The sequence below is a fragment of the Pristiophorus japonicus genome, chromosome 9, assembly GCF_044704955.1.
Source record: "Pristiophorus japonicus isolate sPriJap1 chromosome 9, sPriJap1.hap1, whole genome shotgun sequence".
Classification (NCBI taxonomy): domain Eukaryota; kingdom Metazoa; phylum Chordata; class Chondrichthyes; family Pristiophoridae; genus Pristiophorus; species Pristiophorus japonicus.
In genome coordinates, this window is record NC_091985.1 from 25023721 (window position 1) to 25047139 (window position 23419).

The window sequence follows — 23419 nt, forward strand, 5'->3', positions numbered from 1 at the left end:
TCTCTAGCCACCTGTTCCAGTACAGCTACAACACTGACATGTATCCGACAATATGGAAAACTGCCCAGGTATGTCCTGTCCATAAAATGCAGGTCAAATCCAATCCAGCCAATTTCCACCCCATCAGTTTACTCTCAATCATCAGCAAAGTGATGGAAGGTGTCATCAACAGTGCAATGAAGCAGCATTTACTCAGCAATAACCTGCTCACCGATGCTCAGTTTGGCCAAAAGAGCTGAGTTCCAGAGGTGAGGTGAGCATTTGACTGAGTGTGGCATCAAGGATGTGGTATATTCTCTACGACATCACAACACACACACTCAGACTACAAGATGGCTCCATTCCTTTTATTCTTGAAAACAGCAATGGCTGCATTACCACAGTAGCCCACTAGGTGGATCAGTATATATTACACTTCTCCCTCCTTAATGAAGACATAATTATAACAAAAAATCATCGTAAAAACATAGAAAATAGGTGCAGGAGTAGGCCATTCGGCCCTTCAAGCCTGCATCACCATTCAATATGATCATGGCTGATCATGCAACTTTAGTATCCCATTCCTGCTTTCTCTCCATACCCCTTGATCCCTTTAGCCGTAAGGGCCACATCTAACTCCCTTTTGAATATATCTAATGAACTTGCCTCAACAACTTTCTGTGGTAGAGAATTCCACAGGTTCGCAATTCTCTGAGTGAAGAAGTTTCTCCTCATCTCGGTCCTAAATGGCTTACCTCTTATCCTTATCGACTGTGGCCGCTGGTTCTGGACTTCCCCAACATCAGGAACATTCTTCCTGCATCTAACCTGGCCAATCCCGTCAGAATTTTATATGTTTCTATGAGATCACCTCACATTCTTCTAAATTCCAGTTAATATAAGCCTAATCGATCCAGTCTTTCTTCATATGTCAGTCCTGCCATCCCTGGAATCAGCCTGGTGAACCTTCGCTGCACTCCCTCAATAGCAAGAATGTCCTTCCTCAGATTAGGAGACCAAATCACCAAGGCCCTGTACAATTGCAGAAAAACCTCCCTGTATAACTTGCATGGTTATACATAACACAAGATCTGGACTTATTTTGCCATATTTACAAATCAAACTTAACCACTGGTTTTCTGTTTCAAAAAGGATGCCTTTGCTCTCGAACAGAACTTTCCAAACATGGTGTTGAACTTAGACTCATTCTCGGCTGATCCTGAGGAAAGTTTTCCTCCAAGGACAACCCTTGCTCTACATTTGAACTCTCTACAACTTCAGACTGTTTGTCCGCCTGACTTGGACTCAGACTTAAATTCTGACTTTCTCTTGGACTTATCCCAGTACATTTGATGTAGGATATGCTGCTGGTACTCTACTTATAATAAGACTATCTGATAAGTCAGAAATAATCGAATCATTCCAACTTTCAACTCCTTCCACATCAGTAGGTAAAATATGATCAATGTGAACAAACCTAACCTGTCCATGATCAAACATCTTGACCAAATATATGCGAGGACCACATATCTTTACCACGCTTCCTGATCACCACTTTAACCATTTATGGTGATGGTTCTTCACTCTCACCTTCTGATCTAATTTCACACTTCTTTCTCTGACTCTACCTCTATCATGATTCACTTTCTGACTTAATTGTTTCTCTTCTACTGACTGTGCCAAGTTTGGTTTTAACAACGAGAATCTGGTTCGTGGCAGTCGTTTGAGAAACAACTCTGCTGGTGTTCTACCAGTAATTATATGAGGAGTATTATGATAAGTAATTAGAAAATTTGCAAATTTGTGGTTCAACGACAACTGCCGTTTCTTTGGATTTGGATCCAACATTTGCTTGATGAGGGCATGTTTTACAATTTGTGCGCTCTACTGCACCATTTGAAGCAGGGTGGTAAGGTGGAACCTTGGTATGTTTCACACCATTTCTGCTCGTAAACTGTGCAAATTCTTCTGAACAAAATTGTGGCCCATTATCAGACACAATGGGTTAGAACCTCCACTTTTTTTGCATGCTTAACGCCCACTTAACGCCCATTTTACCGCTGAAATGACATATAACACCCAGATATTGCCCATTTTGGCACAAAATGGAAACTGGCGGGCATTTTTCGGAAACTTATCACCGAGCGTTACTTTCCCCATGTGCTTAACGCCAAGAAAAAATATTACCGCCCGCCCACTTTTTTGGGGCGGAATCAGCAGAATGGGCGAATTCAATGCCCATAATATCGCCCAGCGTTACTTTCCGCGCGGAATTAAGGCTAAGATTCAATATTAACGCCCGCCCACTGTTTTTTGTTGTAAAGAGCATATTTACCCAAACTAGCGGCCATGGAGATCGCCCATCGTCAATTTCACCATCTCACACACATATCGCCCACAAATTCGCTCGCCCAAAAAATGTCCACAAAATGTGAAACTAACCGGAACGAATCACAGCGTTATGAATGTTACATTCTAGATCACATGTTGCGTCCTTTAAAAGGCTGCTGTGCTTCAACCTCGGCGGAGTTTGGATGTACTCTGCAGGTCGTTGGAGTTGATGTGAACATCTCTAAAAACATCTTGACCACACTGTGACTGATTGGAATTGAAGAGGTGTCTTCGTCGGGACATTCCTTGTTTGTGAGCAATCGGTGGAAAACAGAACTACTGCGATGGTGACCAAATACATGCAGCAGACTCGAGATTGCCGAAGGCATGCTCCACTGCATTATGTACCCAATGTAAGAAGTGACAGACAGATGAGGAGGACCAGACGTTACACCCCCCGCAAGTACAAGGAGAAGCATTCTTACCTCGACTTGCCCGACACCACCTGTCTTCGGAGACTGCGCTTCCACAAAGAGGTTATCACTGAGGTATGCCAGCTGATAAGGGCAGATCTGCAGCCTGCCAGCACCATCAGAACTGCACTGTCCGTCAAGCTCAAAGTCACCGCGGCACTGTTGTTCTACGCCTCGGGTTCTTTTCAGGCCACAGCTGGAGAGATTTGCGGACTTTCTCAGCTTACTACACATTGCTGCATTAGACATGTCACTGAAGCCCTGTATGCATGCAGGAGGGACTTGATCAGCTTCCCTATGACCAGGAAGGCACAGAGCGAGAGGACTCTAGGATTCTCCAAAATTGTAAACTTCCCCAAGGTGCAGGGAGCAGTAGACTGTAAGCACATCGCGATGCGGGCACCTTTTCAGGATGCTGAGGTTTTCAGGAACCGCAAGGGATTCCACTCCCTGAATGTCCAACTGGTTGTTGACCACCAGCAAATTATATTGGCAGTGAATGCTCAATTTCCGGGCAGCATCCATGATGCTCACATCCTGCGTGAGAGCACTGTATCTGACTTGTTTAACAATGAGCCACAAGATCAATGCTGGATGTTTGATGATAAAGGATACCCCCCTTCGTGACACCCACACTGAGGCCGAGAGGCGATACAACAAGAGCCACAGAGCAACTTGCAATATCGTGGAGAAAACCATTGGAGTGCTGAAGCAGAGCTTTAGATGCCTGGACCACTCAGGAGGTGAGCTCCAATACCACCCGGAGCAGGTAGCTCAATTTGTGGTGATGTGCTCCATGCTGCACAACTTGGCTATCAGGAGGGGACAAGAATTGCCTGATGAGTCTGACAGTCCACCTCACCAGAGAGAGGAGAGGAGGAGGCGGACGCTGACATCGGCCCAGACAATCAGGCTGATGCTGAAGCCCCCGCCCTCCTGTAGACCGCATGAAAGGGCCCATGGTGGCATGATAGCTGCAAGAGCCTTACGTCAGGAGCTCATCAATGATCGCTTGGCCTGAAGGAACGTTGGTGTTATTTACAAGGCTGACACACTGCTGGGTGTGCAGGTCATACATCAATGGTGGGCATCACCTTGGTGACAGTTAAAGTTTAAGTTGATTGAAGTTAAGTGTGATTATACCCTTTGATGTTAAGGAATCACCAGCTTGTAATGGTGCAGCCAACTGAGCCAATGCGCAACAAGGTTTTGTTAAATAAAAAACATTTAAACCGAATATTTGTCTGAAATCATCAGTATTTCTGTACAAACCAACCCTTCCCCCCCTACCCGCTTCTCCTCCCCACCTCTACCCATTCCCCTTCCCCTCCTGACTCCAAGCCGCCTGGCTGAGGCGGTCCTCAGGCGATGCTTCATTTGGGGGGGGGGGGGGGTCGGTGACGGCCGAACCACTGCTTGGACAGATACGGGAGAGGACGGTCCCGAGGTGGGAACGTGCTCCTAGCCAGAAGCAAGATGTTGCTCCTGGCTTTCGTGTGGTTGGCAATGGGGGTGCGGCACCTTGGGGTTCAGTGTCGCGCTCCGGGACCACTGGGAGCTCTCTGCCACCAGTGTTCCTGGCTACCAGCTCCAGGGCCTCCTCCATCCCTTCCATGTTATATCTTATTTGTTGGACAAAAACTCGGTGCCAACTGTGTTCTTGGTGCCTAGTGGGCTTTTTGCTGCTGGTGAATCTCCCTCGTGTCTCCCACAACAGCCAGACAAGCAGACACCACAGCCACACACGCTTTCAGTGCCTCTGAGCTCCCCGTCTATCTGTCTCCTCTTCTGCACATGTCATGATGACCCTTGACCTCCTGAATTGTTTGAATCGAACATTGCCATGCCGTTGCTAAGGACGGCCACACTTTACGGCAGAAGGTCAAAACAATTTAATGCTACCGCCCATTTGATATCGCTTGCAGTAACGCCCATTTCTCAAAAAATGGAAACTAGGTGTTTTGAGAGTGGGCGAGAAGCCGGCGATCAGAAAACCCTTTTTTAACACCCACGCCAGAAATGACGCCCATTTTTGGGTGATAAGCACAAAAGTGGAGGTTCTAGCCCAATATCTTCTGGGAGGCCGTATGAAGAAAATAATCTTTGCAAATTGTCTAGTGTTATACTTGTTGTTATTTTCTGCATCGGAAAAACCTCTACCCACTTCGAATGGCTATCAATCACAATGAACAATTGCTGTCCTTCAAGCTCAGCAAAATCGATATGTAACCTTTGCCACACCCTGGGAAGCCATTTCCATGGCTGTAATGGTACTGATGGTGGTTTCTTGCTTATCGATTGACATGTTGTACACTGACTAACGATGTACTCTATGGGCAAGAACCTCCACTTTTGTGCTTATCACCCAAAAATGGGCATTATTTCCAGCGTGGGCATTAAAAAAGGGTTTTCAGATCACCAGCTTCTCACCCATTCTCAAAGCACCTAGTCTCCATTTTTGAAAATGGGCGTTACCGTGAGCGATATTAAATGGGCGGTAGCGTTAAATTTTTTTGACTTTCTGCCGTAAAGTGTGGCCGTCCTTAGCAACGACATGGCAATGCTCGATTCCCTTGATTCAGGAGGTCAAGGGTCATCATGACATGCACAGAAGAGGAGACAGAGAGAGGAAGCTGAGAGGGACTGAAGGCATGGCTGGGTGTGGTGTGGCTGCTTTGGGAGGAAGGAGGCAGACTTTAGAGCTTCACAGCAAGTAGGCAGACAAAAATTAGCTGTTACCAGCCATATATTTGCCCGAATTTGGCCTATAATGGGGAGAGAGGAGGAGGCATCACAGCACGCTGTGGAGACTGACGCTGGAGAGAGCAGTGAGGTGGGAGAGGAGCACATTGGAGGCTGCAAAAGAGCCAGGAGGTTCTCGGGCGAGGCAAATGCCTCGCTCCTGCAGGAGGTCGAGTTACGCTGGAGTGATTTGACACAGGGAGGGCGTGGGAAGCCCACCCCAAAGGCCTACCAGAGGATATGGACCGAGATAGCAGAGGTGGTCTCGTCGGTGACCAACGAGGTTCTTGAGGACAACCAATGCCGCAAACGATGGAACGACCTTGTGGGATTCGCAGGATTAAGTATTACATTGATTTACATGTATTTATATAATTTGATTTGTAACTGTCATGAGTGACTATCTTCAGAAATGAGGTCTTGTACTTTTACCGAGAATGTTTTACTCAAAGCCTGCGGTCACAGTGTACGTCTTTAAGTAAATAATGATCAGTTACATCATAATCATGATTACATCTGTCGGTTATGTGTTGTATCAGTCTCTGTGACAGTACCTAGCAATGATATCACGCAATGATCTCATGCCATGTCGTCCTGTCACCTTTTACCGAAGAAGCTATCGACGATGAGATCCGTACAGAGGCGAGCGGGTGGGGAGGCCATCACTCCCAGCGACATCACTGACATGGAGGAGTGGCTGCTCGCACTTGTGGGGAAGCACACCTGTACAGCCACAGATACATCTGCAGACCCTGAAGTATGCCACGTGAGTAAAGCTTACACCATTGCGTGATGTAAAGTCAATAGATGCCACACCCACTCATATCCGAACAATCATATCTGATAGATGATTTCTAAAATTGTCCTAGAAATAATAATGGCCTAATGAAAATCATTGGAATGCAAATGTGCTGATGGTCATGAAATGTGATGTCTGCAATTATTTTGAGAGCGGTGGTGCTTTTGTCGTGCAAATGTTGTGTGTCGTGTTGAACTCACCTTGTGACCCTAGCACCCCCTTCTTCTCTAATAACCTCATTTGTGTTTTGCAGCTCAGCCAGCAGCACGGCCCCAGGCAACACCATAGAGGTCAGAAAGTGGGGGTGCGGGGCCCGACTCTCCGGACGATCCTACATCTGCTGAGGAGCTCCGATTCTCGCCCGTCAATCCGCTGGGTCTGTTCTCCACGGATGAGAGCGCGGACTTTGAGCAACCTGCATCGCCACGCTCCAGAAGTCATTCCACCCCAAGGCCATCTAATGGTCCTCTGGTCATTCCCGCCTCCACTCTTGAGGTGCCGGCCCCAAGCACCTCACCACAGGGCACCCCATTTGTCCCCAGGACGGCGCGGAGGCCTCGTGGACGCGGCACGTCTGGTCCACGAGCGCCACATGACAGCGGGGAGATGGTACAGTTGTCCAGGAGGACTGTAGACATTGGTGACCAGCTCATCCAAGCATTGGGGGGCATATCCCGACAGCTGGCCACCATGACTGAGTATGTTCCGCGGATGGCGGAGGCCCTGGATGCGATAGCCAGGAACTCTGCTGGCACAGACCTCCCAGTGGTCCCAGAGCGCGGCACTCCACCCCTAGGTTCCGCACCACCACTGCGAACGACAGATGAGAGCAAGGACCAAGATCCTGCTTCTGCATCAGAGAATGTTTCCCCCTCGGCACCCCCTGCTCCCGTACCCGTGCAACCACCGCATCTGCCTTCATCCCCCCAATGAGGCACCACCTGAGGAGGTCCTGGGCCAGGCGCCGTGGACTGAGGAGGGGAAGGGATAGAGGTGGGGAGAATAAGGTGAGGGGGAGAAGGAAAGTGAGGTACATGTCCGCAGATGATGGCTGTGTTATATCTCCATCTGGATGTATGCAATTTGTTGTAATGTCTGGGGGGAGGGGACCACGCTCCTGCTTTGCCTTTGTATTCTGTGTTGCTGGACATGTCGAACATTTGATTGATGTCAATGGTGGAAAAAGTGGGGTGTGGGCGGGGGTTGGGTGTTATTGCCTGTGATACTTATGATTTCAGACCAATGTTGGTATAAAATTTTTGTTATTGAACATAACCTTGTTGCGCATTGTCTCAGATAGCTGCACCATTACACACTGGTGATTCCTTAACATGAAAGGGTTAAATACAATTTACCATCAATCAATGTAAACTTTAACTGGCACCAAGGTGATGGGCACCATTGATGTCTGAGCTGCACACACACAGCAGTGTGTCAGCGTTGTCACTCACATCAACGCTCTTTCAGGCAAATCATTCAGATATCCCTCCTCTCGTAAGAATCTTGCAACTATGTAGCCACCATGAGCCCTTGCCTGAGGTCTGGAGGGGGTCATGGGCATGGTTGTATAGCCAGCCTGATTGTCTGGCCCTAGGTCAGCATCCAGCCCCTCGTCATCCTCTTCCTCTCTCTCCTGAGGTGGAGCATCAGACCCTTCTGCCAATTGACCCCTCCTGATAGCCAGGTTGTGCAGCATCGAGCACATGACCACGAATTTACCTACTTGCTCAAGGTTGTATTGTAGCTCCCCTCCTGAGTGGTCAAGACATCTGAAGCGCTGCTTAAGCACAGTTATTGTTTGGTGGCCCCATTGCATTGAAAGTATAATAGCGATTGATCAGAAGCAATGATTTCCTCACTAAAATAGACTTAGAGTAAACCCCCAATAGTCCAGAGTCTGAAAATATGTCTGTTGAGATGTTCACTTCACCTGAGAAGAACTCCAGAGTCAAGGCAAACTCCCCCGAAGTTGAGGCAGTCTTTTGAATGAAGTGACCTGCGATTTAAAAAATGTCGGCCACACCGCTGGCGTTCGTTCAGAACAGTTCCACTTTTTCTGGGTGTTTTTTTGGGCGAGCGATATTCTGGGCGATACGTGTGCGAGGTGGTGAAAGTGACGCTGGGCGATCTGGCCATTAGTTTCGCCAAATGTGCTGTGTGCAACAAAAAAAAATGGGCAGGCGGCATTATTGAATCTCGGCGTTAATTCCGTGTGGAAAGTAACTCTGGGCAATATTATGGGCGTTGATTTTGCCCATTCTGATGATTTCGCCCCAAAAAAGTGGGCAGGCGGTAATATTTTTTCCCGGCGTTAAGCACATGGGGAAAGTAACGCTCGGCGATAAGTTTCCTAAAAATGCCCGTCAGTTTCAATTTTGTGCCAATATGGGTGATATATGGGCATTATACATCATTTCAGTGGTAAAATGGGCATTAAGTGGGTGTTAAGCATGCAAAAAAAGTGGAGGTTCTAGCCCCAAATCTTTATCTAGATCTGGCCACCATAAATAACTGCATGCAAAACTCTTGGTCAAGTACATTCCCAGGTGAAGGTCATGAAGATCTAATTATTTGGACCTGAATTTATTTGTAATAACTATTCTTGCACCCCACATGATACAATCTTTATCCACTGATAATTCATTCCTACGAATGAAGTATGGATGAATATCTTTCTCTGATACCTGGTTTGGCCAGCCATTTGCGATGTAATCATATACCTTTAACATAACTGGGTCATGTTTGGTTGCTCTACCAATCTCTTCAGCTGTGACTGGCAGCTCATCAATGTACGAAAAATAGAACACTTCTTCCCTATCGGGTGTAACTTGTGATGCGGATGGCAACCTAGACATAGCATCAGCATTACTGTGATCAGCTGATCGTCTGTTCTCAATATCATATGTAAATGCTGACAAAATCAAAGCTCGTCAGTGTATTCGGGCTGCAGCTAATGTTGGAACTGGGGACTTTGGATGGAGGATTGCTGTCAGGGGCCTATGGTCCGTAAAGATGGTAAACTTACGACCATACAAGTATTTGTGGAACTTCTTGACCCCAAAAATTAATGCCAAAGCTTCCCCTTCGATTTGCGCATAATTATGCTCACTAGCACTGAGTGTGCATGAAGCAAAAGCAATTGGTCTCTCCTCCCCAGTATGTAGTACATGAGAGATCACTGCCCCAACTCCATACAGAGAGGCATCACATGCTAGCTTGATTTCCTTAGATACGTCATGGTGAACTAACATGGTGCTCTCTACCAATTGGCTTTTACATTCCTTGAATGCTGCGTTGCATTCTTCTGACCACTTCCAATGGACCTGTTTTTTCAACAGCTCATTCAGTGGATGTAACACTGTCGCCAAATTTGGTAGGAACTTCCCATAATAGTTCAAAAGACCCAAAAATGATCGAAGTTCAGTAACATTCTTGGGAGTGGGTGCATTTCTGATTGCATCCAGCTTTCCCATGGTTGGATGTAAACCATCTTTGTTTACTCTGTGCCCTAAGTACTCCACTGAGTTTTGAAATAACTCACACTTGTGAACAGTCACTTGTACTCTGTGCTTCTCTAGCCGTTTGAGCACTTCATTCAATACCTTATTATGGATTTGCCTGTTTGGTGCTGAAATGAGTATGTAATCTAAATAACATACTACCCCTTCAATACCTTGCAAAATCTGGTTCACCACCCCGGGGGCGGAAGACACCCCCAATGGTAGCCTATTAAATTGATATAGATCTCGATGAATATTTATAGTCAAGCATGATTTGGACTCCTCATCTAGTTCAAGTTGTAAGTAAGCATTTGTCAGATCTAACTTTGAGAAGATCTGACCACCTATCAGCATTGTGAACAAATCTTCTACATTTGGCATTGTATTGGGGAGATTACACTCTAGAATCTGGTTTACAATTAATTTATAATCACAACACAATCTTACCTTACCATCTGACTTAGGTACAACAACAACGGGTGTAGCCCAATTACATAGATCTATCTTAGAGATAATGTTCTCGGACTCTAGTTTTTTGAGTTCTTCCTCAACTCTCTTTGTCATGTATCTTACATGGCCATTGTTGGTACTATATCAAGGTGTGCCACCAAAGGACTCGTAGGTTACCTGCACAGGTGTGCCTGGCCTAGTATAAAAGGCAGGCCACCAGCTGTGATCCTCACTCTGAAGTTAACTAATAAAGGACTAAGGTCACTACAGTTCAAGTGCAAAACACTGTCATTGTTAGAGTATCTAAGGACACAACAGCTGGCGACGAGAATACGAACATTCACACGAAAATGGCTACCCTTGGTACATTGCAGCAGTTCACCGATGGTGATGATTGGGACACCTTTGAGGAGAGGCTAGAATACTTTTTTACAGCAAACAGCCTGGCACGAGACGACCCTCTGGATTGTTGCTGGTGATGGACCAACGTTGCTCGGCAGAAGGTGGATGGAGAAGATCCAGTGGAAGTGGGAAGATTTCACCCCTCCAGCGATCGAAGCCCTCTGCGCTCAGAGGCAAAGCAAGCCCTAACCTGAGGATGGACACGGCACCGATGAGCTGACCAGCATTGCACCTGAGACACAGACCGCTCAGCACGACTGCATGGAGATGATCCAGCTGAGATGACCCGAACGCACCTTCCAGGCTCAAGTGACGGGACTCAGGAGGGAGAAAAACGGATCCAGCAGCGACTTCTCAACTGCGGAGGCAGAACTTGGGGAGAAGAGGATCACCGCGGCCGACATCGTGGACGAAGAAAAGATGGCGCCTGAACCACAAGGCGACGTGCTGCAGGGAAAGATGGCTGCAACCAGGCCACGAGGTGCAGCGCTGATGGAGCAACACGTGGCACCAAGCGGAGAAGCGGATTGGGGTAAAGAAAGCAAGGCCCTCTTAAAGGAGGCCTGCAACCCACTACAATTAAAGGGACAGTTGCACACAATTAAGCAATGTAACAAGAATTGTAAGTTAAGACTAGATTTGTAACAGGTTATGTAAAGTGTGTAACTGACCATGAAAAATGTTTAACTGATAATCGGAATTGTATACATGCAACCAGCGAGATAAGTCGTGCAATTATGTACAATGTGTAATTAATTATTTGAACTGTGCATATGCAACCAGCGAGGAAAAGTCACGTGATCGTGTTCGGACCCCTAGAGTGTCCATCATAAGCAAGGAAAAGCTGTGCGATGCAGGATTCCCACTGCACGCAGCCAATGCAGCGGGCAGACACCTGTCGGGTGCACACAGGTCCAACAGGCTACCCAATGCTGTAACCTGCGTCCCGGGGACCAGAGTCAGGCACCACAAAGTGTGGCCACAAGCAGCCAACACACACACGAGCTGCGAGGGAAGTGACTTTAGCAGGGCAAAGGCTCCGGTAGTGATACCATGCCCTGGGTCGGCTCCATCTCTCAGGCAACCGATGGCACCAACGGCCACAAGCCTGAAGGAGCAGACTGCACCAAGGCCAAACCCCTAGATGTAGGGTCACCCACCAATGTTTCCCCAGAGGAAACAAGCACCAGCCAGGATCACAAACCAAGCAACGCTCAGGCCAGCGAGTCAGCAGTTCGCTGTGCACTGCTAGATGACAGCTCCTCAGAGAGCAGCTGGGACCCAGGGCGTAAGGACATGGGAGGTCACAGACATCTGTGAACCTACCTGCCGTTAGGGACCATGGCAACAGCCCCGAGAGCAGGCTATGCGAGCCAACCGGCTTCCCACTGCCAGCACCGGGCACTGAACCGTCACCAGACTGCAGGGACACCACCCAGCAGCTCGGGAACTAGCCATCCTTACGCACTGGTCACCGCATCGACAAGGCACCTAAAGCTCTTGTCACACCACGCAACCACAAAAAAAAAGAAATGCAAAACCCATTTACATGAACTTGTAGGTACATGAATGCCAGGAACCCCTGCCACACCAACATGAGAAGAGGGGAGAATGGAGTGGTCAGGAACACACACACACACACAAACAGCAACCACCAGCAACTACTGCACCAATGACCCACCCAAGGTTGAGCCGGCCCACCAGAGGTCTATCAGACAGAACCCATATAGAGCTAAGCCCAGAGCATAGTTAATGCTGAGGCGATTTGCACTGAGGGTTCATGGGGGAGTGATGTCATGTATCTTCCATGGCTACTGTTGGCACTATATCAAGGTGTGCCACCAGAGGGCACAGCAGTGGGAGACTCATAGGTTACCTGTACAGGTGTGCCTGGCCTAGTATAAAAGGCAGGCCACCAGGTGTGATCCTCACTCTGGAGTTAACTAATAAAGGACTAAGGTCAGTACAGTTCAAGTACAAAACACTGCCTCGTGGAGTCATTGTTAGAGCATCTAAGGACACAACACTCTCCTTGAGTTTTTAAAAATTCATTCACGGGATGTGGGCGTCGCTGGCAAGGCCAGCATTTATTGCCCATTCCTAATTGCCCTTGAGAAGATTGTGGTGAGCCACCTTCTTGAACCGCTGCAGTCCGTGTGGGAATGGTACTCCCACAGTGCTATTAGGGAGGGAGTTCCAGGATTTTGACCCAGCGACGATGAAGAAACGGTGCTATGCTTCCAAATCAGGATAGTGTGTGACTTGGAGGGGAACTTGCAGGTGGTGATGTTCCCATGCTCCTGCTGCCTTTGTCCTTCTAGGTGGTAGAGGTGGTGCCATAGAAGCCTTGGCGAGTTGCTGCAGTGCATCTTGTAGATGATACACTCTGCAGCCACAGTGTGCCGGTGGTGGAAGGAGTGAATGTTTAAGATGGTGGATGTGGTGCCAATCAAGCGGGCTGCTTTGTCCTGGATGGTGTCGAGCTTCTTGAGTGTTGTTGGAGCTGCACTCATCCAGGCAAGTGGAGAGTATTCCATCACACTCCTGACTTGTGCCTTGTAGATGATGGAAGGCTTTGGGAAGTCAGGAGGTGAGACACTCTAACCTGACAAAAAAATAGAAAAATGCTTTGTTGTTTCTACCTTATGGGTAAACTGGTACAAGTAAATAGTAAAAGGATAGTGAGGTGGGATGGGGCCGATTAGGGAACAAAAAGGAAACCTATGCACGGAGGCTGAGGTACTAAATGAGCACTTTTCATCTGTCTTCACCTAGGAAGAGGATGCCATATACATAGTGAAGGAGGAGGTAATGGAGACACTTGATTGGATAAAAATTGATAAAGAGGTATTCGAAAGGCTGTCTGTACTTAAAGTAGATACGTCACCAGGACTGGATGGGCTGCATCCTAGGATACTGAGGGAAGTTAAGGAGGAAATTGTGGTGATATGGGGGAACTGGAGAATTGCAAATGTTACATCATTGTTCAAAAAAGGGTATGAAGGTAAATCCAACACCTACAGGCCAGTCAGTTTAACCTCGGTAGTGGGGAAGCTGTTAGAAACAGTAATCAGGGACAAAATTAACAGTCACTTGGAGAGGTGTGGATTAATTAAGGAAATCCTGTACGGGTTTGTTGAAAACAAATCATGTTTAACCAACCTGATCGAGGTTTTTGATGAGGTAACAAAGAGGGTTGATGAGGGTTAGCATTCGTCACAAAATAGATGAGCTGACGGCACAAATAGATAGAAATGGATGTGATCTGAAAACCATTACAGAGGTTGCAAGGTGACCAGGACTGGGAACTAAATATTCAGGGGTATTTGACAATTCGGAAAGTCAGACAGAAAGGGAAAGGAGGTGGGATAGTACTGTTAGTAAAGGATGAAATCAATGCATTAGTGAGAAACGATATTGGCTCAGATCAAGATGTTGAATCAGATTGGGTGGAGATAAGGAATAATAAGGGGGAAAAGTCGCTGGTGGGTGTAGTCTATAGGCCCCCTAACAGTAGCTACACCGTTGGACAGAGTATAAATGAAATAAATAATGGAGGCTTGTAAAAAAGGAACGGCAATAATCATGGCCGATTTTAACCTTCATATTGATTGGACAAAGCAAATTGGCCAGTGTAACCTTGAGGATGAGTTCATAGAGTGTATCTGGGATAGTTTCCTTGAATAGCACGTTGGGGAACCAACCAGGGAGAAGGCTATCTTAGATCTGGTACTATGTAATGAGCCAGGATTAATAAATGATCTCCTAGTAAAGGATCCTCTAGGAATGAGTGACCATAACATGGTTGAACTTCAAATTCAGTTGGAGGGTGAGAAAGTTGGATCTCAAATCAATGTCCTAAGTTTAAATAAAGGAGACTACAAAGGTATGCGTTATGTATGCAACACCTTGTAACCAGCATTCTACCGCCACCAGAGGGTGCATCTGTTGGAGTCCCAAGGGATCCCAGCATCCCTTGGGAGCACTGCATATAAGCAGGTCTCCCATACTGTGCCGGCACTCTGGAGTCAGAATAAAGAGACTAAGGTTACATTTACTCAAGTTTACAGTACTCAGTCACATTGTTTTATTTGAGACATAACAACTGGCGATGAGTAATAGATAACGAACCATCACGTGAAAATAATTGTTGGTATCCTGGAGAAATTCTCAGAAGGCGATGATTGGGAAGCCTTCATGGAGCGACTCAACCAATAGTTCGTGGCCAACTAGCTGGAAGGGAATGAGAACACTGCCAAACGAAGGGCGATCCTCCTCACTGTCTGCGGGGCAACAACCTATGGCCTCATGAAGAATCTTCTTGCTCAGGTGAAACCAACAACCAAATCATATGAAGAACTGTGTACGCTGGTCCGGGAGCACCTAAATCCGAAGAAGAGTGTTCTGATGGCAAGGTATCGATTTGATACATGTCAACGGTCTGAAGGCCAGGAAGTGGCGATCTATGTCGCCGAACTAAGGTGCCTTGCAGGACATTGCAATTCAGTGGATTCCTGGAGCAAATACTAAGAGACTTTTTTGTGTTTGACATTGGCCATGAGGTTATTCTTCGCAAACTATTGACTGTTGAAACACCGAACCTGAGCAAAGCCATAACGATAGCCCAGGCATTTATGTCCACCAGCGATAACACCAAACTAATTTCGCAGCATAAAGATGCCTCGGCAAGTACTGTACACAAAGTAACACCGTTTTCAGGCAGGAATGCATATGGCAGAACGTACACGCCTGCAGCTGCACGACCTCAGATGACTCAGTCCGCCATCAAGTGTGAATGCGAGGCAATTAACACCTTGTTGGCGCTGCGGAGGTGATCATTGAGCCCATCAATGCCGCTTCAAACACAATGCGTGCAAAGGCTGTGGAACAATGGGATACCTCCAGTGAATGTGCAGATGAGCTGCAAACCCTGCAAACTACCACGTTGCAGAGGAAGACCGATCCATGGCAGATCAAACTGAACTAGAGACTCGAACCGAGGAGGCAGAAGTGTACGGGGTACACACCTTCACCACAAAATGTCCACCGATCACGTTAAAAGTTGAACTGAACAGAATCCCAGTATCCATGGAATTGGACACGGGTGTGAGTCAGTCTATCATGAGCAAAAAGGCCTTCGAGAGGCTGTGGTGCAACAAGACACAAAGGCCCAAGCTGAGCCCTATTCATATCAAGCTGAGAACTTACACTAAAGAGCTGATCCCTGTAATTGGCAGTGCAGCAGTAAAAGTCTCCTATGATGGAGCGGTGCATGAACTACCACTATGGATTGTACCAGGAGATGGCCCCACACTGTTCGGCAGAAGCTGGCTGGGAAAAATCCGCTGGAACTGGGACGACATCCGAGCGCTTTCGTCTGTCGATGACGCCTCGTGTGCCCAGGTTTTGAGCAAGTTCCCGTCATTGTTTGAGCCAGGCATCGGAAATTTCTCTGGGGCAAAGGTGCAGATCCACTTGGTTCCCGGTACACGACCCATCCACCACAAGGCACGTGTGGTGCCATACATGATGCGAGAGAAGTGGAAATTGAGCTGGACAGGCTGCAACAAGAAGGCATCATCGCGCTGGTTGAGTTCAACGAGTGAGACAGTCCGATTATTCTGGACGATGGCACGGTCAGAATTTGTGGGGACTATAAAGTAACGATTAACCATTTTTCGCTGCAGGACCAGTACCTGCTACCCAAAGCAGACGACCTATTTGCGACGCTGGCAGGAAGGAAGACATTCACCAAGTTGGACCTGGTGGAATCTTTGAAAGGCCTCACCTGCATCAACACGCACAAAGGTCTGTTCATCTACAATAGATGCCCCCGCAGCTATTTTTCAAATGAACATGGAGAGTCTGCTAAAGTCGGTTCTGCACACCGTGGTTTTCCAGGACGACATATTGATCACAGGTCGCGACACCATCGAACACTTGCCGAACCTGGAAGAGGTTCTAAGTCGGCTAGATTATGTGGGACTCAGGTTGAATCGCTCGAAGTGTGTTTTCCTGGCGCCAGAGGTCGAGTTCTTAGGGAGAAGAATCGCGGCAGACGGCATCAGACCCACTGACGCCAAGACGGAGGCCATCAAGAACGCACCGAGACCACAGAACGTGACGGAGCTGCGGTCGTTCCTGGGACTCCTCAATTATTTTGGTGATTTCCTACCTGGGTTAAGCACCTTGCTAGAACCTCTACACATGTTGCTACACAAGGGAGATGACTGGGTATGGGGGAAATCACACGAGACTGCTTTTGAGAGAGCCAGAAATCTGCTATGTTCCAACAAGCTTATTCTGTATGACCCATGTAAACGTTTAGTGCTAGCTTTGTACGGGGTCGGGTGTGTGTTACAACAAGCAAACGAATCGGGAACATTGCAACCGGTCGCTTATGCGTCCGGGAGTTTGTCCAAGGCCGAAAGGGCCTACAGCATGATTGGAAAAGAAGCTCTGGCATGCATTTACGGGGTGAAAAAAATGCACCAGTATCTGTTTGGGCTTAAGTTTGAGTTAGAAACTGACCATAAGCCGCTCATATCGCTATTCTCAGAGAGCAAAGGTATTAATACCAATGCCTCTGCTCGCATCCAAAAATGGGCGCTCACGCTGTCTGCATATAACTATGTAATTCGCCACAGGCCAGGCACAGAGAACTGCGCTGATGCTCTGTCGCCTACCATTACCCACCACCGGATTGGAAATGGCACAGCCTGCAGACTTGCTCTTTGTGATGGATGCATTTGAAAACAAAAAGTCACCCGTTACGACCTGGCAGATCAGGACCTGGACCAGCCAGGATCCTTTACTGTCCCTTGTAAAAAACTGTGTCCTCCATGGGAGCTGGTCCAGCGTCCCAGCAGAGATGCATGAAGAGATCAAGCCATTCCAGCGGCGCAAAGACGGACTGTCTTTTGTGGGGTAATCATGTGGTTTTGCCTAACAAAGGCAGGGAAATGTTCATACACGACCTACACAGTACCCACCCAGGCATAGTATTGATGAAAGCTATAGCCAGGTCCCATGTGTGGGGCTCGGCAGCGACTCAGATTTGGAGTCTTGCGTGCGCCAATGCAACACTTGCTCTCAACTGAGCAATGCACCCAGAGAGGCACCACTAAGTTTGTGGTCATGGCCCTCCAAACTGTGGTCTAGGATCCACATTGACTTTGCTGGCCTGTTTCCAGGCAAAATGTTTTTGGTTGTTGTGGATGCTTATTCAAATTGGATTGTGTGTGTAATAATGTCTGTAAGCACGTCCACTGCCACCATCGGAAGCCTACGAGCCATGTTTGCCACGCACGGCCTGCCTGATGTCCTTGTCAGCGACAATGGGCCGTGCTTCACCAGCGCTGAATTCAAGGAATTCATGACCCGCAATGGGATCAAGCACATTACATCTGCCCCGTTCAAGCCCGCATCTAACGGCCAGGCAGAACGGGCAGTCCAAACCATCAGGCAAAGCTTGAAACATGTGTCTGAAGGCTCCGTGCAGACCTGCCTGTCCCGAGTCCTGCTCAGCAAACGCACAAGATCCCACTCGCTCACTGGGGTTCCCCCTGCCGAACTGCTCATGAAAAGGGCACTCAAAACAAGGCTCTCTCTAGTCCATCCTGATCTCCATGATCATGTTAAGGGCAGGCGGCATCAACAAAGCATGTACCATGATCGTGCAAACTTGTCACGCGATATTGAAGTCAATGACTCTGTATTTGTACTGAACTATGGACATGGTCCCAAATGGCTTGCTGGCACTGTCGTAGCCAAAGAAGGGAGTAGGGTGTTTGAGGTCAAACTTGCAAATGGACTAACTTGCAGAAAGCATTTGGACCAAACCAAACTGCGATTCACAGACAGCCACGAGCAATCTGAAGAGGTTAATGGATATGATGTAATTGGCACACGGAGACATGGCTCCAGGGTGACCAAGGCTGGGAACTCAACATCCAGGGGTATTCAACATTTAGGAAGGAAAGACAGAAAGGAAAAGGAGGTGGGGTGGTGTTGCTAGTTAAAGAGGAAATTAATGCACTAGTAAGGAAGGACATTAGCCTGGATGATGTGGAATCGGTACGGGTGGAGCTACGGAATACCAAAGGGCAGAAAACGCTAGTGGGAGTTGTGTACAGACCACCAAACAGTAGTAGTGAGGTTGGGGACAGCATCAAACAAGACATTAGGGATGCGTGTAATAAGGGTACAGCAGTTATCATGGGCGACTTTAATCTACATATTGATTGGGCTAACCAAACTGGTAGCAATGCGGTGGAGGAGGATTACCTGGAGTGTATTAGGGATAGTTTTCTAGACCAATATGTTGAGGAACCAATTAGAGGGCTGGCCATCCTAGACTGGGTGATGTGTAATAAGAAAGGACTAATTAACAATCTTGTTGTGCAAGGCCCCTTGGGGAAGAGTGACCATAATATGGTCGAATTCTTTATTAAGATGGAGAGTGACACAGTTAATTCAGAGACTCGGGTCCTAAACTTAAGGAAAGGTAACTTTGATGGTATGAGCCGTGAATTGGCTAGAATAGACCGGCGAGTGATACTTAAAGGATTGACTGTGGATAAGGCAATGACAAACATTTAAAAATCACATGGATGAACTTCAGCAATTGTACATCCCTGTCTGAAGTAAAAATAAAACGGTGAAGGTGGCTCAATCGTGGCTAACAAGGAAAATTAAGGGTAGTGTTAAATCCAACGAAGAGGCATATAAATTGGCCAGAAAAAGCAGCAAACCTGAGGACTGAGATAATTTTGTAATACAGCAGAGGAGGACAAAAGGTTTAATTAGGAGGGGGAAAATAGAGTATGAGAGGAAGCTTGCAGGGAACATAAAAACTGACTGCAAATCTTCTAATGATATGTGAAGAGAAAAAGATTAGTGAAGACAAACGTATGTCCCTTGCAGTCAGATTCAGGTGAATTTATAATGGGGAACAAAGAAATGGCGGACCAGTTAAACAAATACTTTGGTTCTGTCTTCACGAAGGAAGACACAAATGACCTTCCAGAAATACTAGAGGACCGAGGGTCTAGTGAGAAGGAGGAACTGAAGGATATCCTTATAAAGCGGGAAATTGTGTTAGGGAAATTGATGGGATTGAAGGCCGATAAATCCCCAGTGCCTGATAGTCTGCATCCCAGAGTAGTTAAGGAAGTAGCTCTAGAAATCGTGGCCGCATTGGTGATCATTTTCCAACAGACTATCAACTCTGAATCAATTCCTATGGACTGGAGGGTAGCAAATGTAACACCACTTTTTAAGAAAGGAGGGAGAGAGAAAATGGGTAATTATAGACCGCTTAGCCTGACATCAGTAGTGGGGAAAATGTTGGAATCAATTATTAAAGATGAAATAGCAGCACATTTGAAAAGCAGTGACGGGATCGGTCCAAGTCAGCATGGATTTATGAAAGGGAAATCCTGCTTGACAAATCTTCTAGAATTTTTTGAGGATGTAACTGGTAGAGTGGACAGGGAGAACCAGTGGATGTGGTGTATTTGGACTTTCAAAAGGCTTTTGGCAAGGTCCCACACAAGAGATTGGTGTGCAAAATCAAAGCACATGGTATTGGGGGTAATGTACTGATGTGGATAGAGAACTGGTTGGCAGACAGGAAGCAGAGAGTCGGGATAAACGGGTCCTTTTCAGAATGGCAGGCAGTGACTAGCGGGGTGCCGCAGGGCTCAGTGCTGGGACCCCAGCTCTTTACAATATACATTAATGATTTGGATGAAGGAATTGAGTGTAATATCTCCAAGTTTGCAGATAACACTAAGCTGGGTGGCGGTGTGAGCTGTGAGGAGGACGCTAAAAGGCTTCAGGGTGACTTGAACAGGTTAGGTGAGTGGACAAACACGTGGCAGCTGCAGTATAATGTGGGTAAATATGAGGTAATCCACTTTGGTGGCAAAAACACGAAGGCAGAATATTATCTGAATGGTGACAGATTAGGGAAAGGAGAGGTGCAACGAGACCTGGGTGTCATGGTACATCAGTCATTGAAAGTTGGCATGCAGGTACAGCAGGCGGTGAAGAAGGCAAATGGTATGTTGGCCTTCATAGTTAGGGGATTTGTGATAAGGAGCAGGGAGGTCTTACTGCAGTTGTACAGAGCCTTCGTGAGGCTTCACCTGGAATATTGGGTTCAGTTTTGGTTTCCTAATCTGAGGAAGGACGTTCTTGCTATTGAGAGAGTGCAGCGAAGGTTCACCAGACTGATTCCCGCCATGGCAGAACTGACATATGAGGAGAAACTGGATCGACTGGGCCTGTATTCATTGGAGTTTAGAAGGATGAGAGGGCATCTCATCGAAACATATAAAATTCTGACGGGACTGGACAGGTTAGATGCGGGAAGAATGTTCCCGATGTTGGGGAAGTCCAGAACCATGGGACATAGTCTAAGGATAAGGGGTAAGTCATTTAGGACTGAGATGAGGAGAAACTTCTTCACTCAGAGTTGTTAACTTGTGGAATTCCCTACCGCAGAGAGTTGTTGATGCCAATTCATTGGATATATTCAAGAGAGAGTTAGATATGGCCATTACGGCTAAATGGATCAAGGAGTATGGCGAGAAAGCAGGAAAGGGGTACTGAGGTGAATGATCAGCCATGATCTTATTGAATGGTGGTGCAGGCTCGAAGGGCCGAATGGCCTACTCCTGCACCTATTTTCTATGTTTCTATGTTTCTACCGCCAACTTCGACCCTCCGTTACACAGACAAGTGGCAACTGACATCACGGTTGACCACGAAGCTGAACTCATCATCCCCAGCAGCCCAGTAAGGCCAGCTGTGCAGCAGCCCAGCGAAGGCCCAACCAACTCACCTGCACCTGTGTTTGTACCGAGACGATCGACTAGGGAGCGGAAAGCCCCAGATCGTCTCACCCTGTAAATAAGTGTACTATGACTTTTGGGGGGGGGCGGGGGGGGGGAGTGATGTTATGTATGCAACACCTTGTAACCAGCATTCTACCGCCACTAGAGGGCGCATCTGTTGGAGTCCCAAGGGATCCCAGCATCCCTTGGGAGCACTGCATATAAGCAGATCTCCCATGCTGTGCCGGCACTCTGGAGTCAGAATAGAGACTAAGGTCACACTTACTCAAGTCTACAGTACTCAGTCACATCACTTTATTTGAGACATAACAGTATGAAGACAGAGTTGGCTAAAATGGACTGGGAAAATAGATTAAATTATGGGGTGGTTGATGAGCAGTGTCAGACATTTAAGGAGATATTTCATAACTCAAAACAAAAATATATCCCAATGAGAAGGAAAGAATGTAAGAGAAGGGATAACCATCTGTGGCTAACTAAGGAAATAAGGGAGGGTATCAAATTGAAAACAAGGGCATACAATGTGGCCAAGACTAGTGGGAGGCCAGAGGATTGGGAAACTTTTAAAAGCCAGCAAAGAACGACTAAAAAAATCATAGAGAGGGAAGATAGATTATGAAAGTAAACTAGCATGAAATATAAAAACAGATAGTAAGAGTTTCTACAGGTACATAAAAAGGAAAAGAGTGGCTAAAGTAAATGTTGGTCCCCTAGAGGATGAGACTGGGGAATTAATAATGGAGAACAGGGAAATGGCAGAGACATTGAACAAATATTTTGTATCAGTCTTCACGGTAGAACACATTAAAAACATCCCAATAGTGGATAATCAAGGGGAGGGAGGAACGTAATACAATCACTATCACTAAAGAACTAGTACACGGTAAAATAATGGGACTAAAGGTGGACCTGATGGCTTATATCCCAGGGTCTTAATGGAAGTGGCTACAGAGATAGTGGATGCATTGGTTGTAATCTAGCAAAATTCCCTGGATTCTGGGGCGGTCCCAGCAGATTGGAAAACTGCCAATATAACGCCCCTATTTAAAAAAGGAGGCAGACAAAAAGCAGGAAACTATAGACCAGTTAGCCTAACATCTGTCATTGGAAAAATGCTGCAGTCCATGATTAAGGAAACAGTAGCGGGACATTTAGAAAACCATAATTCGACCAAGCAGAGTCAGCATGGTTTTATGAAAGTGAAATCATATTTGACAAATTTGCTGGAGTTCTTTGAGGATGTAACGAGCAGGGTGGATAAAGGGGGAACCAGTGGATGTGGTGTATTTGGATATCCAGAAGGCATTCAATAAGGTGCCACATAAATGGTTACTGCATAAGATAAAAGTTCACAGGGTTGGGAGTAATATATTAGCATGGATAGAGGATTGGCTAACTAACAGAAAACACGAGCATCGGGATAAATGGGTCATTTTTTGGTTGGCAAACAGTAACTAGTGAGGTGCCGCCGAATCGGTGCTGGGGTCTCAACTATTTACAATCTATATTAATGACTTGGATGAAGGGACCTGTTGTGTATGTATAACTTAAGTATATACCCTGTACACTCAATGTACAGTTACATAAGACTACTGGATGTATCTTCACACTGTATACACTATGCCTGTCCCACCAGAGGGTGCAACTGGTGGAGACCTAGGGGTCACCTGTACTCTACAGGTAACCAGGTATAAAAGGGAGCTCACCATACAGTACCCTCATTCAGGAGCTGCAATAAATGGACTAAGGTCACCACTGTTCAAGTACAATACCTTACCTTGTGGAGTCATTACTAGAATGCTTGCAGATACAATAGGACCGAGTGTAATGTAGCCAAGTTTGCTGATGATACAAAAATGGGTGCGAAAGGCAATTGTGAGG